This window comes from Meles meles, chromosome 7 (genome assembly GCF_922984935.1).
Source record: "Meles meles chromosome 7, mMelMel3.1 paternal haplotype, whole genome shotgun sequence".
Taxonomy (NCBI): Eukaryota; Metazoa; Chordata; class Mammalia; order Carnivora; family Mustelidae; genus Meles; species Meles meles.
The window spans coordinates 96,620,394-96,638,931 of NC_060072.1; the positions used below are offsets into that span (position 1 = coordinate 96,620,394).

Consider the following 18,538-nt stretch of genomic DNA (forward strand, 5'->3'; position numbering starts at 1 on the left):
CTTGGTCTCGGCCTATCAGCGTTCTCACTAGGTCCTCTGCCCTGGAGGGTAGAAGAAAGCCGCTCCCGTTTCAGGAAGGAAGGTGTCGTACAGAAAGGTGAGCCCTTGAGCGTGTTGACTTCGTTAAGATGACGTCAAAAATGATGTTCCCTGTTAACTTTATGAATGTTTTGGAAACGCATTTAAACAATGTAAGCCACACAAAAAAAAAAAAAAAAAAAAGATTTTATTTCCGAGAGATTGAGAGCGCGAGCACAAACAGGCAGAGCTGCAGGCAGAAGGAAAGGGAGAGGGACAAGCAGGCTCCCCGCTGGGCAAGGAGCCTAATGCTGTGCTCTATCCTCGGACGCTGGGATCATGACCCAAGACCAAGGCACTTAATAGAGTGAGCCACCCAAGCGCCAGTGTCTTTTTAAGAGGGTGTGAAAATTAATTCTTCATAGAATCACTAGGTCCACTATGTGGAAATAAAGGAAGACCAACCAAATAAGGTCAAAGGCTTTTTATTCAGAGCTTGCTATATAGCAGGGGGTCAGCTGCAGACACTTGGGTTCTGGCAGAGAGTCGAAGGCAGGCAGAGGAGTCGGGAAGCTTTATATACTGGGTGAAGAGGAGGTTTCAGGTGTACCTAGATTCAAGGCTGTTTACATGGGAAAGCTGTAGCTGGGCTAACTGGAGTAGGGGCATTCTGTGTGATTGGTTAGGAGCGCTAATTTGGCTTTCTCTGATTGGTCCTAAACTGGGACTAACCACAAAATCAGGGAAGCTGATATTTATTAATCAAGTCCTGGCCATTTGGTCCTAAACTGGAACTAAACACAAAATCAGGGAAGCTGATATTTATTAATCAAGTCCTGGCCATTTGGGGTTATGGTCTGGCTTCCTGAAGTATCACTAGAGGCAACCGTCTGACTTTTGCAAGTCTGACCTATAGCAGGCTGGCTTCCCGAGCTGTTTATTATGGATAAGGGGATTGGTTTCCTTCGTTGGCTTCTTCAGGTTGTAGGTTGGAGTTCTGTTTTGTTTTTGTTTGTAAGTAAATTCTACGCCCAACATTGGGCTGAACTCACAACCCTGAGTTGCATGCTCTGTGAGCTGAGCCTGCCAGCAGCCCTCAGAGTTCTGTTTTTATATATGGTCTGGCCATGGTTTGTATATTCAGTCTCTCAAATAGAACACCCAGGAATGCTAAAATCTGAATTATAGGAATCTTGCAGAATCACGGAGAGATTTACGAGTATAAAAGGAGGCTGTTTGCTGCTAATGTGCAGATCTGCCCATCAGTCTAACCTGGTAAAGATAAACCTCATTGCAAATGTGGACTGGGGTGGACAGTCTATAATCACAAAGATATCATGTCACTCGAAAACCATCATTTTCATGAATTTTATGTTTGCAGTAACAGTAAGAGAGCAGGGAGAGAACAGAGTCTCTAGGAAGTTATTATTAGCTTAATCTCAAAAATGATCAGGGTCTCTCAGCTCCTCTGGGCAAACTGGTCAAAACTGGGCTCTGGGCAGATCATGCTTATTTGAATATTTCTTGAAAGTTGGTTTCCTGCACAGATCTTAGTTGATTTTCACAATCTGTAGGCATCTTGTGTTGGGTAGCATGAATTTCATAACTGGGGATGTCTTCACTCTAATAATGATGACAAAAGTGCCCTGGGGAGTGCTCTTTTGCAGAACCATATCCCTCTGGATTGTTTAATGGAGATTTCTCAGTTTTCTCATTGCTGCCTTTAGGAACTGCCTTTTTTTTTTTTTTTTAAAGATTTTATTTATTTCAGACAGAGAGAGAGGGAGTGAGAGAGAACATGAGCGTGGGTGGGGAGGGGCAGAAGTAGAGGGAGAAACAGACTTCCCGATGAGCAGGGAGTCCAACATGGGACTGTGGGATCATGACCTGAGTTGAAGTCAGATGCTCAACTGACTGAGGCACCCAGATGCCCCAGAACTGACTTCTTTGGGATATTTGGGAATCCATTTTGAATTTCAGGACCACTAAGGAGGGCAACTCCTGAAAGAGCTAAGATGAAAGGGGAGAAAGCAAAGGAAGTTATATTTTTTGAGTTCCTACTGTATGCTTGATTTATTTAACATTAGTTTTCTCAGGAAAAAGGGAATAGTAATAGCTAATGTTTATATAGCATTTGCTCTGTTGTCAGGTGCCCTTTTGAGAATTTATTCTTCCACCTTCTGCCTGTCAGAATGGCTAAAAAACAAAACAAAACAAAACAAAAACAAAACAAGAAGTAACAGGTATTGGCGAGGATGTAGAGAAAAAAGAACCCTCGTAGAGGGAAATGCAAATTGGTGCAGCCACTGTGGAAAATAGTATGGAGTTTCCTCAAAAAATCAAAAATAGAAATATCATATGATTCAGTAATTCCACTACTGGCTATTTACCCAAAGAAGACGAAAGCACTGGGGTGCCTGGGTGACTCAGTTGGTTAAGTACCTGCGTTTGGCTTGGGTCATGATCTCAGGGTCCTGGGATCAAGCCCCACGTTGGGCGCCCTGCTCAGTGGGGCGTATGCTTTTCCCTCTCCTTATGTGCTCTCTCCCTCTGTGTTCTCCCTCTCTCAAATAAATAAAATCTTTATAAAAATTTTAAAAAAAGAAAATGGAAGCACTAATTAAAAAAGGAATGCGCAGGGGCACCTGGGTGGCTCAGTGGGTTAAAGCCTCTGCCTTCAGCTCAGGTCATGATCCCAGGGTCCTGGGATCGAGCCCCACATCGGGCTCTCTGCTCCGTGGAGAGCCTGCTTCCTCCTCTCTCTCTGCCTGCTTCTCTGCCTAGTTGTGATTTCTCTCTGTCAAATAAATAAAATATTAAAAAAAATTAAAAAAAATACTGAATATACTCAATAAGATTGTAATAACACTGGTGACAGATGGTGACAAGACTTACCATGGTAAGCACTGGGTAATGTATAGAATTGTTAAAAAAGAAAAAAAAGAATTTTTTGGGACACATGGGTGGCTCAGACATTGAGCATCTGACTGTTGATCTCAGCTTGGGTCTTGATCTCAGGGTCGTGAGTTCAGGCCCCATGTTGGGCTCTGTGGTAGGCGTGGAGCCTACTTAAAAATTTTTTTTATCCCTCATAAGAACCCTATATGGTAGATACTAATATTATCCTATTTTATAGATGGGGAAATATGTGGAGAATTTAAATACTTTGTCCAAGGTCACACCAGCTAGTGAGTCTGTGCAGTTAACCCCTAAGCTACATGCTGTGTCTCTCCAAGGGGTTGTCATGAGAATTAAATGAGGTAAAGTGAGAGGTCCCTAACAGTTCACTGGCCACAAGCACACCGTGGCAGTAAGCTATAGAATTCTGTACAAATGCTCTGGTATGGAGGCTGTTATCCTACGTGCCACTGGGAGGCAGTATTGCCATTCAGTTGGTTTCCCCTTCTGCTTTCATCCACATGGGTGCAAAACCCCTTTGTCCCTCAAGCCTTATACTATATGCCATCCTCTTTACATTTCCTATACATCTACTGTCATCCTCTTTGGGTAATCCATCAGTCCTAGGTCTCCCCAAGTTATTTACGGACTTGGATACTTAACTCATGGACATCCCTTCCAGTTCAACTCCTATTGTTATTCTGGATGTTTTTAGCATGTAAAAGATGATCCATATGATAGATCCACAGATAGTTAATGAACATTTATGTTGGGCACTTAGCTAGGTTCTGGGGAGGAAAAAAAAATAATGACATGGTTTCTGTTTCTGAGAAAGTTATAACCTAGTAGGGGCAATGGACACCAAAAAAAGTGTTATAGATGCATTTATAACCAGCTGTCTTTTGGCATCATCATTTTCCTTAAGACTTGGGTAAGATAGGTACAGGAAGCACAGCCACAAAATAGTAAATGGCATGGCACTTTCTGGAAATTGCCAATAGCCCCGTATGGACAGAGCTCGGACTTGAAGGGAAGGCCTGTGAGAGATGGGGCTAAGGGGCAAGCCATGGCCAGAGCATTGCATGCCAAGCTAAGGAGTGTGGAAATAAAAATTATTCATCTTCCATTTTCTTCCACTTTGGTTAAAATTAAGATAAAATATTGATCATATCAGTATTTGATGAGACGTCTTGGGAGTAAATAATCTTGTTGAAACAAGCAAGTAGGAAATTTGAAATACTTATGTGCTAGTTGTTTTCCTCCTTTTTTAAAAAAAGATTTTTATTTATTTGTTTGACAGAGATTACAAGGCGGGTGGGGGGTGGGCAGGGAGCAGGCTCCCTGCTCAGCAGAGAGCCTGATGCAGGGCTTGATCCCAGGACCCTGAGCTGAAGGCAGAGGCTTTAACCCACTGAGCCACCCAGGCGCCCTGTTTTCCTCTTTAATAAGGTAAGAAAGAGAAGATTAGAGAATGTGTTCTAATGAATCGAGAAGCATCACAAGGATGCTTCTTCTAGCCACAAAGCAAATGATGGCCACAAAGCCAATAAAACATGTGTTATAGGGGTGCCTGGGTGGCTCAGTGGGTTAAGCCGCTGCCTTCGGCTCAGGCCATGATCTTGGGGTCCTGGGATCGAGTCCTGCATCGGGCTCTCTGCTCAGCAGGGAGCCTGCTTCCCTCTCTCTCTCTCTCTGTGCCTGCCTCTCTATCTACTTGTGATCTCTCTCTGTCAAATAAATAAATAAAATCTTTAAAAAAACAAAACAAAACAAACAAACAAAAAAACCCATGTGTTATAGGGCATTGCAGTTGTTTTTTAATCTCTACACTGGATTTCATATACAAAATTGAATTTTTTCACCTAAACTATAAGTTAACCCACCAGTTTTTGTTTTTGTTTTTGGTAAGTAACCAGCCAGTATACATACTGTATGGATTTTCATATAAGTCATGAAGCTGCATACTCTTTGGGGCTAACTTTCTCTTTGTAGACTGTGTAAAATAAAGGATACAGAATCTGATTCTGTATCCAATAAAGGATACAGAATCAGCACAACAAACCTTGTTCTTCCAGAGGAATTTCGATTGGTCGGAAGACAGTGGGGAGCTTTTAGGTGGAAGGCTTTTAAGCAGTGGAGAGGCATAATCAGAGTTGTATTTTATTTATTTATTTATGTTTAAAGAAGATTTCATGTATTTATTTGAGAGAGACAAAGAGTATGAGAGAGCATGAATGGGGAGGGAAGGGTAGAGGGAGAGGAAGAAACAGGTTCCCCACTGAGCAGGAAGCCCAATGCAGAGCCCGATCCCAGGACCCCAGGACCATGACCCAAGCCAAAGGCAGACACTTAACTCATTGAACCATCCAGGTGCCCCAAAGTTGTGTATTAGAAATAATTTCTGGAGCCCTGAGGAGGGCAGATAGGAGGGGAGAGAGCAGCCAGAGGCAGAGCAGTCCCCGGAAACTGCTGCTGAAATCCAGGTGACAAATACTTGTGGCCTGAAGTAAGGCAGCAAAGTGGAGATGGAGGGGATTGGGTGGACATAGCTGACGTAAGGAGGTAGAGTTAATATTGATTGGATGTGGGGAATGAGGAAGTGGTCTAGGGTGATTTCTCAGGTTTCAGGCTTGGGCAACTGGAGAGAAGGGAGTAGTCTTCTAGCGGGCACTCATTACATTTGTTGAATGTTGAATGGATTTAGGAATAGGAAATAACATGAAAATGAGGAGGATCAGATAGCAATGAAGTGTGATTATACAGTTTTGGAAAGTTTAATTTGAGTTACTGCTGTGATACGCCCTAAGCACCCTATGTATTTCTTTTTTTTTTTTTTTTTTAAAGATTTATTTATTTGACAGATAGAGATTACAAGTACGCAGAGAGGCAGGCAGAGAGAGAGAGGAGGAAGCAGGCTCCCAGCCAAGCAGAGAGCCCGATGCGGGGCTCGATCCCAGGACCCTGGGATCATGACCTGAGCCGAAGGCAGAGGCTTTAACCCGCTGAGCCACCCAGGTGCCCCACCCTATGTATTTCTTTCATAGTTCCCATCAATATGTAATGATGTATTTATTTGTGGGAATATATATTTAATGTCTATCTTTCCTGCTAAGACGAAGATTTCAAATATCATGTCTACTTTACTCATCTCTACTGTGTCCAGTAACTTGATAGGACCTAGCACATATTTGGGACTCTGTTTATGGAAGATATGGGTGAAACCAGGTGGAAGATGTCCGGCAGGTACTTGGATCTGAGGAGCTGGATCTCAGGAGTGATCTGGACTAAAGACAGAGATTTGCAAGTGGTTAGCAATCAGATCAGGGTTGAATCTGGTGATGACTGAGGATACATACAGTCAGAAGAGAAGAAAGGCTAGGATAGAACTCTTAAAAGATACTGACTTTAAAAACTGGGGAGAGGAAGGGGAGCCAGCAAAGGACAGTATAAATGAATAGGAATATAAACAGAAAAAGAGCTGGAAAGGGTCACTTCATAAGCACCAAGCGGGGAGAGTTGTGAAAGGATGCTGATACTAGTTCCAGTGTGGGTGGAGAGTGTTTCCCACACATCCAAACCAATTCTTCAAACACTAGCTGGGTGTCCTACAATTCAGCTTGATTCTGACATTAGCTACCTGGAGATAGCCTCAGATTCTATAGGTTAAGGGTTCAACCACACAAGACTGCCCCACTTCAGATGCTGATCACAAGCCCAGCGTGTCACTTGTGCTTCTGACCAACTGGCTACAAATCAGAGGGTCCCACACATCTCTCCTTGGGTTGGATTGCTTTTCTAGAACTGCTCACAGACCTCAGGAAGCCCATTTACTCACTAGATTACCAATTTTTACAAAGGAAATGAAACAACAGCCAGATGAAGAGATAGAAAAGGCAAGGTGTGTGGGAAAGAGCTCCCCTTGGAGCTTGGAAGCTCCAAGCCCTCTTCAGATTCTTCCTGAATCTAATCTACGTGTGTTCACCAACTTGGAAGCTCTCTGAACCTTGCCCTTTTGGGTTTTATGGTGGCTTTATTACATAGGCACAATAGAGTAAATCATTGGCCATTGTTGATTAAACTATCTCTAGCCCCTCTCTCTCCCTGAGGTCTGGCGTGGGACTGAAAATTCCAGCTTCGGTTCCTCGTTGGTTTCCCTGGCAGCCAATGAAGTGCTTTCCAAAAATCACCTCATTAACATAAGCCCAGTTGTGGTAGAAAGGGGCTTGTTAGGAATAACAGTAAATCATTTTACCTTCATGGCTCTGAAGTGATTTCAGGGACTGAGGACAAAAAGCCAAACATTATAAGGAAAGATGCTCCTGTTGATTTTTTTCTTTTTTTTTAAAATTTTATTTATTTATTTGTCAGAGAGAGAGAGAGCGTGTGTACAAGCAGGGGGAGCAGTGGGCAGAGGGAGAAGCAGGCTCCCCACTGAGCAAGGAGCCTGATGCTGGACTCAATCCTAGGATCCCTTCATGACCTAAGCTGAAGACAGACGCTTAACCAACTGAGCCATCCAGGCATCCTTTCCATTGCTCTTTATCCCTCAGGCAGTTCCAAGGGCTTTGGGAGCTGTGAGACAGAAACATGGACAAAGACCAAACATACATGAAAAATAAATATTTGGTCATCTGAAAGACCAAATATATATTCCTTAGAATTCACAATATTGCATGCTGATATATGCTACATTATGGATGAACCTTGAAAACGTTATGCTAAATAAAAGGAGTCAGTCTTAAAAAGGCCTCATATTGTGGGATTCCATGTATGTGAAATGTCCAGAAGAAGCAAATCCACAGACATGGAAAGTAGATAAGAGGTTGCCCAGGGCTAGAGAAGGGAAGAGTGGTGACTGCTAAGGAGTACAGGGTTTCTTTTTGGGGTGAAGAAAGTGTTCTGAAATGAGATACCCTGTGAATATACTAAAATGCAGTGAACTGTATACTTTGAAAGGGTTAATTGTCTGGTATGCGAACTGTGTCAGTAAAGGTGTCTGACTCCATGAAGGCTGAGATCCCAGGTTTGTGCAGCTGATCTCAGATTGGCAGTCTGGGTGGGCTCCTGCTTAAATTAGCTGACCTCCTTACTCCATACTCCAGCAGGGGTTTCATATTTTAATATTCCAACTTAAATCAGAGGATGGGGGCCGAAGGTGTGGGAATTGCTCTGGTTGGCCAGGGCAGCTCTTTTCTTTCTGCTTTTTATTTTATTATAACAGGTCTGGTTCTTCAGCTGAGCAAGGATGACATGGGTGAGGATTGTGAACTTGGTCCAAGGGCGTGGAGTGCCCCCCCCTTACCGCAAGAGGGAGATGTTGTGCAAGCAGGGCAGAAGGTGCTGCGCTGCCCCTGCCCCCAGCATGCCCCTCTCCGGCCCCTGGCCCCCAGATTCATGAAGTCCTTTCAGGCCTCTAGGACTGGACTTTGCCTGAGCCAGTAGTGTGTGTGTGTTGGGTTGAGGACAGGGAGGAGATAAGGTCTGTATGGAGAGAGGTCTTGATAATGATTTTTTAAATTTTCTTGAAAGGTCTTTCAACTATGATTCCTGAAAGAAATTTCATCACCATTGTTTCTTCTGCTTTTTAAATCTGCACTCCTTTGGAGTTTGGGAGAGTATGATTTAAAAGTTGAGTGTGATTTTTATCCTTGCAAATAAGATCCTCTGGGTATGCCTATAAATTGAGATTCTTGACAGTGGGGAAAATCAGCTCTCTGTAGTTCATGCTGATAGCTGTGGGGTAAGTTCGTGAAACTGTGGGTAAGCAAAAGGAGCCTTCTCTAATTAAGTCATGAGAATTGTGTTGCTGAAGGTTGGTAGTCTCGTCTGGGTCTTGCTCTAACCCGACCCCCCACCAACACCACCCGCCTCCCGTGGCCGGCAAGCTCTTTGCAGTGGCAGTGGTGAAAAAATTTTTTTCTTTCTTTTTATTTTTTACTCACTTGGCCATTAAACACAGTTTAATAGTCCCATTATTCCTTCCCACTTGTTAAATTTATAATTCTGTGGCGAACAAAGAAGTAAAATTCCAAAAGCGGTTAAACAAGAAATGTTTGAAATCCGACATATAGTCAGTCCCAAACAGGAATTTCTCAGGTAACATTTTTCTTTTTTCTTTGTGGACTATTATATGCTGATAGGAGATGAAGTGTGATATAACCAAAAACTGCCCGCACAAGGCAGCAGTTGCTGGAGTTTTCGCTTATTTTCCCCTACTTGGCAGAGGTGAAATCAGTTGTTGGAATGAGGCTGAGATTGGAGAATCTGTTAAGTTTTATTCTTGGACAGATGCAGCATCTTCAGAAAGAGTTTGAGGTAACCTAAAGTAAAAGACACATAGACATTAAGGATAATAAAATGCAAATTGAGTGCTTGCTTTGGCAGCACATATACTAAAATTGGATCGATAGAGAAGATTAGCTTGGCCTCTGTGCAAGGATGGCATGCAAATTCATGAAGTGTTCCATATTTAAAAAAATAAGTAAAATGCAAATGGAGTACAAAAAGAAAAAGAAAAAAGAAAATCAAAGTGATAGAAGAGCAAAGAAAAATGCTGCCACAAAGCCTAAGAGAATTACTCTGATTGAACATTAAATTTGGCTTTGAATTTCTAAGATAATATGAAGAACTTTTTTAAAGTGTTTTTTTGAAACATTTTATTTATTTATTTGACAGAGAGATGGTGAGAGAGGGAACACAAGCAGGGTAGGTGGCAGAGGGAGAAGCAGGCTTCCTGCTGAGCAGGGAGCCAGATGCGGGGCTCTATTCCAGGACCCTGAGATCATGACCTGAGCAGATGCCAATGACTGGGCCACCCAGGCCCAGAACTGGGTAATTTAAAAATAATCAGTAGCAGAGCGCCTGGGTGGCTCAGTCAGTTAAGCATCTGTTTTTGGTAGGTTATGGGCCCAGCATGCTTCCGCTGCGCCACTCTGCTTGTTTTTGGTAGGTTATGATTCCAGAGTCCTGTGGTTGAGCCCCACGTCCAGCTCCTTGCTCACTGGGAAGCCTGCTTCTCCCTCTCTCTCTACTTCCCTGCTCCTGCTCTCTCACTTGCTCTATCTGAAATAAATAGATAAAATCTTAAAAAAAAAAAATCAGTACCATACTATTTACTTAGACGAAGTCTCAAAAAAAGAAAGAAAAGATAAAATCTCCCCTGGTGCTGAATGAATGACAGGATTTATTTATTTAGTTAAAAAGATTTCCTTTATTCATTTGAGACAGATGCAGAGAGAGAGCATGACCAGGGAGAGAGGTAGAGGGAGAGGGAGAAGCAGACTCCCCGTTGAGCATGGAGCCTGATGTGGGGCTCGATTCCAGAACCTGGAGATCATGACCTGAGCCGAAGGCAGGGGCTTTAACCCACTGAGCCACCCAGGCGCCCCTGCATATTGTTCTTTTTTTTTTTTTTTAAGATGTTATTTATTTATTTGACAGACAGAGATCACATGTAGGCTGAGAGGCAGGTGGGGGGGGGCGGGGAGGAGGCTTGATCCTAGGACCCTGGGATCATGACCTGAGCTGAAGGCAGAGGCTTTAACCCACTGAGCCATCCAGGCGCCCCCGCATATTGTTCTTGATAAGAATTTCATAAGCAAATGCAGAGTTCTTCAGAATTTTTATCAAAGATCTATTTTTCTTTTTCTAATTTGAGTCAAACACTATAAATCTTAAGTGGACAGTTCAGTGAATTTTCACAAAATTAATACTTACATTACAATCACACAGGGCAAGAAATAGAACATTACCGATACCACAGACAACCTCCTAATACCTCCCTGGGTCTTTGACCCCACCTACCTCCCCAAGGGTAACCACCAATCTGATTTGTAGTGACATAGGTTAGTTTTGCCTCTTTGTAACTTTGTGTAGGTGGAATCTACACAAAGTTCTTTTGTGTCGCAATATTATGTTTGTGAGATTCATACATCCAGTTGTGTGTAGGTGTAGTTCATTTTTGTCACTGTATAGCATTACATTGTGTGCACACATTTCAACTTCTTTATTTATTCAACTGTTGTTGCATATTTGGGCTGTGTTCAGCTTTTTGGTGCTGCTACAAACACATCTTATGATGCACATGTGCACATATTTTGTCGTTGTTATGTATCTAAAAGTAGAATCAATTATTTTAAGGAAGGTGGATTTTTATCTTTGGTAGATAAGGACAAACCATTTTTCAAATTGATTGACTCGATTAACTCTTTCATTGTACATGCTAGATTGTTCCCTATTCTTGCCAGCCCTTGACATTGCCAACTTTTTTTCAGTTAAAACATAATGGTGGGTGCCTAGTGGCATCTGATTATGATGAATGATTATTGACTTGAGTACCACCTAGTCTGTATGTCTAATATGGGAATAAAGAGTGTTGTGGTGGATCAGTCCATGAATTGTGCTGATTTTATATATATATAATTTTATTTATTTGAGAGAGCGAGCATGTGAGCATAGTGGGGAGGGGCAGAGGGAGAGAGGATCTTTTTTTTTTTTTAAGATTATTTATTTATTTATTTGGGAGAGAGAGAGAGTGCAGGCATGAGAAGAGGTAGGGGCAGAGGGAGAGGGAAAAGGAGGTTTCTGTTGAGCAAGGAGCCTGATGCGGGGCTTGATCCCAGGACCCAGGATCATGACCTGAACCAAAGGCAGATGCTTAACTGACTGAGTCACACAGGTCCTCCCCCTACCCATGTGCTGATCATAGACTAGCTCTTACGATCAGTGATGAGACTGATAGGAGTCTGTAGATAAACCCAGGTCTGAAGATTTGAAAAGAGGGAATAAAGGCTATTCCTTATTTTGCAATGCACTATACTGCAGAGAGATGGGTCGTCTGCTTGAGACTGAAGAAAGTCAGGGTGAATTAGCGTTGTCCAGTATGGTGACAAAGAGCTGGTAGAAGTGATGAAGCATGTTGTCATACATGGAGTTTGACTTCTGAATGCACCAGATGGTTTGAGTTCTCATGATGAAATTTCCTTCTGTTAAAGCCTGCAGGAAGAGGTAGGGCTCATAGAGAAAGGCCTAGAATGGCACTGATAAAACAATGACCACCAAAATAATGCTAATAATATCTAATAATTTTATAGTGTTTTATGTATGTTAACTCATTTAACTTTCTTAACAAATCACCGAGGTGTTCTTTTCCCATTTTAAAGATGAGCTCCCAGGTACAGAGAGGTTAATTCACTTACCCAAGGCCACACTACAAGTAAGTGACAAATAAAGCCTGAATTTGAACCCAGGTAATCTGGCCTCAGAATCCATGCTCAGGACTTTATGCTAACCACAGAATTAGGGTTGGGGGCAGGAGAACTCATGCAGACAGATTCTTGGAAAGGAAGAAAAGGAAAAGTAGGCAGGAATTAGCCAGGTAGTCTCACTGGTATCAACTAACAGGCTCCCAAAAACGTGTTCTGACAAATGGAATACATTTGCACTGTTGATGAAGGGGAAAACCGTGGAAGCCTGAAACATCTCCAGGTTTGGATATGAGAGTCTTTAGCACACAGCAAGCACAATGGCTGAGTAGGGAAGCCCGGTTTAGCAGAGAGCCTAACACTGAGGATTGCCAGTCTTTCCTCCGTCTCACACCTGTGTCAGGTATTTATGATTGCTCTACTGAGGGATAGATAATGAGTATCATAGCTAGTTTCTTTTGGGTTTCCTGGTTGTAGAGAAACCATCCAGGGACAGCAGTTCATATATTATGATACTAAATCATATATGATTTACATTTCTAATACCCATGCCAGTGGCTAGGGACCCTGTATTTGCCCCAGATTCTGAGACAACCAGAGAGGTCAATTCCTGGGGCTCCAAAGGGGTCCTATCACTGAGACCTGGGCTGGAGGGTGGGATCTGGAGACGGATAATGGGGAGGGAGGAACAAAGGAGGGACACCCTAATGGGTGCTTAGGTGGAGATTAAACCATCTTTACTTCCTCTAGGAGCCCCTGGACATGTTCCACTTCCCTACACCCTTTTATATCTTTGTTTCCCATTCCCCTAGCTTCCCCTTTTCCCCTTGTACTTACATTGCCCCATCCACAAATATAAATAACCTTCCCTTGAAAAGAGGTTGCTCTATATGGGGAGATGAGGAAGAAAATCTCAGGCTGGGAAATGGCCAGATGACCTCTGTAGTTCAGGGAGATAATCTCAGGACCAAGTCTCCAAGGCAGAATGGGCCAATGACTGCACTGTTGGTAAAGAATAGGCTTTGTAGGTGTTTCCTACAGAGTCATGTTTGGACTCAAGCATCTCCTGCCCAAGGAGGTGGGTCAGTGAAGATACTTCCTAAGCAGAACCCAGCCCTCAGTATTGATTATCTCCCTGAAACTTCCTCCAGGCTTTCCCTTTTCTCCTTCTAGTCTCCTTCAGGTTGTTCTACATCCTTGCCAACATTTATTATTTCTTGTCTTTTCTGGCTCCTATATGTATGTTGACTGTGTATGTGGGTTTGCTTCTAGGCTCTTGATTCTGTTCTCTTGGTCTGTGTGTGTGTGTGTGTGTGTGTGTGTGTGTGTGTGTGTGTGTGTGTGTTTATGCCAGTAATATTATCTTTTTGATAACTATAGCTTTGTAGTATAGTTTGAAATCAGGAAGTGTGATGCCTCCAGCTTTGTTCTTCTTTCTTGGTATTAAATTGGCTATTTAGGGTCTCTTGTGCTTCCCTAAGAATGTTAGGGTTGTTTTTTCTACTTCTATGAAAAATGCCATTGGAATTTTGATAGGATTGCATTTGAGCTGTAGGTGGCTTTGGGTAGTATGGACATTTAATAATATGAATTCTTTTTTAAAACATTTTTTGATTTAAGTAATCTCTGCATCCAATGTGGGGCTTGAACTCCTGACCCAGAGACCAAGAGTTGCATGCTCTTCCCAACTGAGCCCCAATAATATTAATTCTTCTGATCCATGAACATGGGATATCTTTCCATTTATTTGTGTATTCTACTATTTTTTTCATCAAAGTCTTATAGTTTTCATTGTATAGATCTTTCACCTCTTTGGTTAATTTTATTCCTAAGTATTTTGTTGTTTTTGATGCTATTGTAAGTGAGTTTGCTTTCCTTATTTCTTTTTCAGGTAGTTTATTATTATATTGAAATGCAACTGATTTTTGTAGGTTGATTTTTTTTATGCCGCAGTTTTACTGAATTTGTTTATTAGTTCCAAGGGTTTCTTGGTGGAATCTAGGATTTTCTTTTTTTCTTTTTTTCCCCGTAGCTCCAAACCCACCTCTAGAATTTTCTATATATGTTGAACCATCCTTGCATTTCAGGGATTTGAAACTGGAAATCATCCTAGGACCCCCCACCCCATCCAATCACTAGGTCCTAGGGCATCTGCCTCTTGTATATTTCTAATTGCTCCATACTTCCTCATACTCACTGCATGATCAACTCTTTCATGTCCTGCATGTCTTGTTCAGATGTTTCTTTCTCAGTGAGGCCTATTCCGACAACTATATTTATTTTATTATTTTTTAAAAGATTTTATTTATTTATTTGACGGAGAGAGAGATCACAAGTAGGCAGAGAGGCAGGCAGAGAGAGAGGAGGAAGCAGGCTCCCCGCAGAGCAGAGAGCCTGATGCGGGGCTCGATCCCAGGACTCTGAGATCATGACCCGAGCTGAAGGCAGCGGCTCAATCCACTGAGCCACCCAGGCGCCCCCTGACAACTATATTTAATGCTATAAACTGTCCTCCCTCCAGTCCTCTTGATCCCCCTTATTCTGCTCTTTGTCTTTTTTCCAAAGTGCATATCCTCATCTAACATATTTATTATATCTATTGTTTATTTTACTTTTTTAAAAGTTTTCTTGAAATATAATTCACATATACAATTCACACATTTAAAGTTTACAATTCAGTAACTCTCAATATATTCACAGAGTTGTGGGATCATCAATTTTAGAATATTTTTATTACCTTAAAAAGACTTCTCTTACTCTTTAGCCATCACCTCCCATTTTCCCTCAACTCCTTGAATCCAACCCTAGGCAACTACTCACCTACTCTTTGTTTCTATAGATTTGTCTATGCTGGAAATTTCTTATAAGTCGAATCATACAGTACATGGTCTTTTGCAACTGACTTCTTTAACTGAGTGTAATGTTTTCAAGGTGCCAAAGCAACTGTACCATTTTACATTTTCACCAGCAGTGAATGAGGGGCGATCACCTAATGCAGTGGCTGATACTGCATTAATTAAATTAAATTAAATGTTTAATTAGTTTATGTTTTGTTTAATAAGCTAAATGTTTATTAAATGTATGGATGAGAAAATGTAGGGCACAATCTACATTGTTTAGCATGCCATCCAAGGACTTTCCTGATCAGGTCCCTACCTATTTTCCCAGCATCATCTGTGGCTACTCCATGGCCTCTAGTCTTACAGACCTCTCTGCCTTCTCCCATCCTGTTCTTGCAGCCTGAGGTATACTTCTGGTCCTTCTGCTTAGTGTGCTGAGCTTCTGTTCACCTTGAATTCTACTCTGCCCTTAAACCTTTGGCGTAATAGGTGCTTTCTCTTGCTGTTCTCTCCACATTTTCTTTTTTAAAAAAATTAATTAAGGGGCACCTGGGTGGCTCAGTGGGTTAAGCCTCTGCCTTCGGCTCAGGTCATGATCCCAGGGTCCTGGGATCAAGCCCCGCATCGGGCTCTCTGCTCCGCGGGGAGCCTGCTTCCTCCTCTCTCTCTGCCTGCCTCTCTGCCTAGTTGTGATTTCTCTCTGTCAAATAAATAAAATATTAAAAAAATTTTAAAAATTAATTAATTAATTAATTAATTTGAGAGAAAGAGAGAACATGAGAAGCAGACTCCCTGCCGAGCAGGGAGCCTGATGTGGGACTTGATCCCAAGACTCCAGGATCATGACCTGAGCCAAAGGCAGTCGCTTAAACAACTGAGCCACCCAGGCACCCTCTCCACATTTTCTTAATAATTTTGTTTCTATTTCTATTTCCCCTCCTAGTTCTGTGAGCTTCTTAAGGACTGTCACTGTTCTATTCATCTTTTTTTTTTTTAAAGATTTTATTTATTTATTAGAGGCAGGCAGAGACAGAGAGAGGAGGAAGCAGGTTCCCCGCTGAGCAGAGAGCACCATGCGGGCTAGATACCAGGACCCTGGGATCACAACCTGAGGCGAAAGCAGAGGCTTTAATCCACTGAGCCATCCAGGTGCCCCTCTATTCATCTTTGTATCCTCTGCACTTACCCGGGCTTGGCACATGGTTGCTATTTAATAAATGTCTGTTTCAGTGAACAAGTAGAGGAAAAAGCAAGAGCAAAACTGCGGAGCAAGAAATCCACTGGCAGGTTTGAGAAAATAGTGAGTTTTCTAACTTGATTGTGTTAAAAAACAAAACTCAGCTGAGTAAATTTGGGGATCTAATTGACTCTGTTAAATGATTCATGGATTGGGCAGTATCCCATCTAGCAAGGAGAGGGGAGCTGCACTAAGCTTGGAAAAAGAAAGGTTTTTAAAGGCACAGGGAAGGCATTAAAAAAACAAGAAGAAGAAATTTGTTAACAAGGAATGCATTCTTTAGGCAATGTTGCCCTCCTAAGGGAGAAAGAGTCTATGGAGGATTATCTCCTAGTGTTGACCCGGAAATTCCATTTTGGGTGGTTAAAGGTTACATTCCTGGAGAGGTTGAAATTGTAGTTAGCTTAGGTATTAAATCATGGTTTACTGACATGGGGCCTTAACATAAGTGACTCCATTTGGGGCCTGTGGTTTTCTTTTTAACATTGCCCCCTTCTGATCGGACCCTCAGTTTCAGTGAGAGATATGATTAAAAAAAGTTGTGGGTTGTTTTTTTTTTTGAGATGTCATAAAAATTAAGGCATCAGCACCACTCAGCTACTATTCTGTAGTTTTTGCAGCTGTTAACAAACAAAATTCAATAAATAAATTTAAAGATCTAATTGGCTTTATTAAATGATTCATGAATCAGGCATCATCCCATCTAGCAAGTAGAGGGGAGCTCAGAAGAGCTGTGCAAAATGGAAGGTTTTTATAGGAAGGAGGGTGGGGCAAGAAAGTTATTAGCAAAAGAAAAGGATTATTCTAGGCAAGGTTGCTTTCGCTTAGGGGGAAAAGCTGGGGGTCTTACCATGAAGATCATCCTATCTTCTTTGGAGGATGGAGAGGGCCCATGTGGCTGACTCATAGGTGCCCATCAACAAATTCCTGATTAAGACTGTATTTCTGGGCTATGTTAAAACTGTAGTTAAATTAGGTATTAAGCCCTGGTGTGGTGCCTTAACTAAATGCACAATTCTGGGTCTGTGGTTTCATAGCTTTTGTTGATCCTTTGTTTGGTATTCACAGGTCATGACTTTTTTTTGCTTAATCTCTGAGATCCACAGGTTACAACCTCAGGTTCACGATTTTTGAGTTGGTCATCCTCTTTGTGCTTTCTTTGATGTTCTAGTCTCAGGGAGGTCATTTGCTTGGTGGTTAGTGGCTGTGAACGTGCCTGTAAAACTTTTGAGAGAATATGGCACACTAGGAAGATTATTATGATTATTATAAGGAAGAAAATTCCCAGTGTTTGACGTGTACTTCGAAGCCATGGTCACCAAGACCCAAACCAGTCAAAGTCAAGTAAGTCGAAGACCTTACGGAAAGGGTCACCTTTCGTTTTTTTAAAAATTTCTTATTTATCTATTTATTTTGTTTATTAGAGAGAGAGAGAGAATGAGAGAGAGAAAGCATGAGAAGGGAGAGGCTCAAAGGGAGAAGCAGACTCCCTGCTGAACAGGGAGCCTATGCAGGGACTCGATCATGGGACTCCAGGATTGTGACCTGAGTTGAAGGCAGTTGTTTAACCAACTGAACCAACCAGGTGCCCCAGGAGTCACCTTTTTCAGCCAAGTGGCTTATTCAGTGATTTTATGTAATCGAGTTTTAACTTCCCTGGAAGTGTTAATCTAGGTATAGCACGCAGTGTTGGCCATAGCAGAGACACTTTGTTCAGCTAACAGATAACCAAGGGCTATCCTACTAGGAAGAACAACTTTGACCAGATAGTCTAGGGATCCTTGTTGGGCAGCTCTTATTTTAGCAAAATTCTGCAGTATCTTCAAGAGTTAAGGAGAGCTTTCTGATCATAGTCTCATTTCCTTTTACTCCTAAGCAGGGAAATCTGACTCTGCCGAAGGAAGTGAATCCTGAGTCATGAATGCCCCCTGGTAGGTTTTTTTCTCATTTGATGATGTCAGTCCAGGGAAACCGATTAGTGAGATGTGTTATTTCACTTGTGAAAAATTAGGGACACAGTTAGATACCCTAAGAAGCATTGCCCAGTAGTGTGTGCCAGCTGTCTAGTCATTCATAGACCCAAAGAGAATGGTAATGGCCACAGACAAAGGCAAACCCTGACAAAGCACAAAGCAATTCCAGTAAGGTAGCCCTGTTTGTTAATGGACAAATAGGAGATTTTGGTGACAAATCCAGTAGTCTGGAAGATGAAGATTTCCACACTTAGACCTGGCCCAGGAGATGTGGATGATGGTGTTATCTTTACCATCACTGCTTCAACAAGTGGGAGGAAGGGGCAGAGGAGAGGGAGAAGCAGACTCCACAATGAGCAGGAAGTCTGA

The 18,538-nt window shown here is 42.1% G+C and overlaps 1 protein-coding gene and 1 non-coding gene across 2 annotated transcripts in view; both read left to right on the forward strand.

Annotated features, from left to right (window-relative positions):
• Window positions 1-8: 8 nt before the first annotated feature.
• The window catches only part of HSD17B6 (hydroxysteroid 17-beta dehydrogenase 6), a 39,748-nt gene continuing 21,218 nt past the window's right edge, over window positions 9-18,538 (forward strand). Inside the window, exon 1 of the mRNA XM_046011422.1 lies at window positions 9-97. The gene's annotated coding sequence lies outside the window, so the exon portion shown is untranslated. The remainder of the gene's footprint in view (window positions 98-18,538) is intronic.
• Window positions 9,285-9,389, forward strand: LOC123947772. The gene has a single exon (XR_006819814.1). It is a non-coding gene; the product is annotated as a U6 spliceosomal RNA (small nuclear RNA).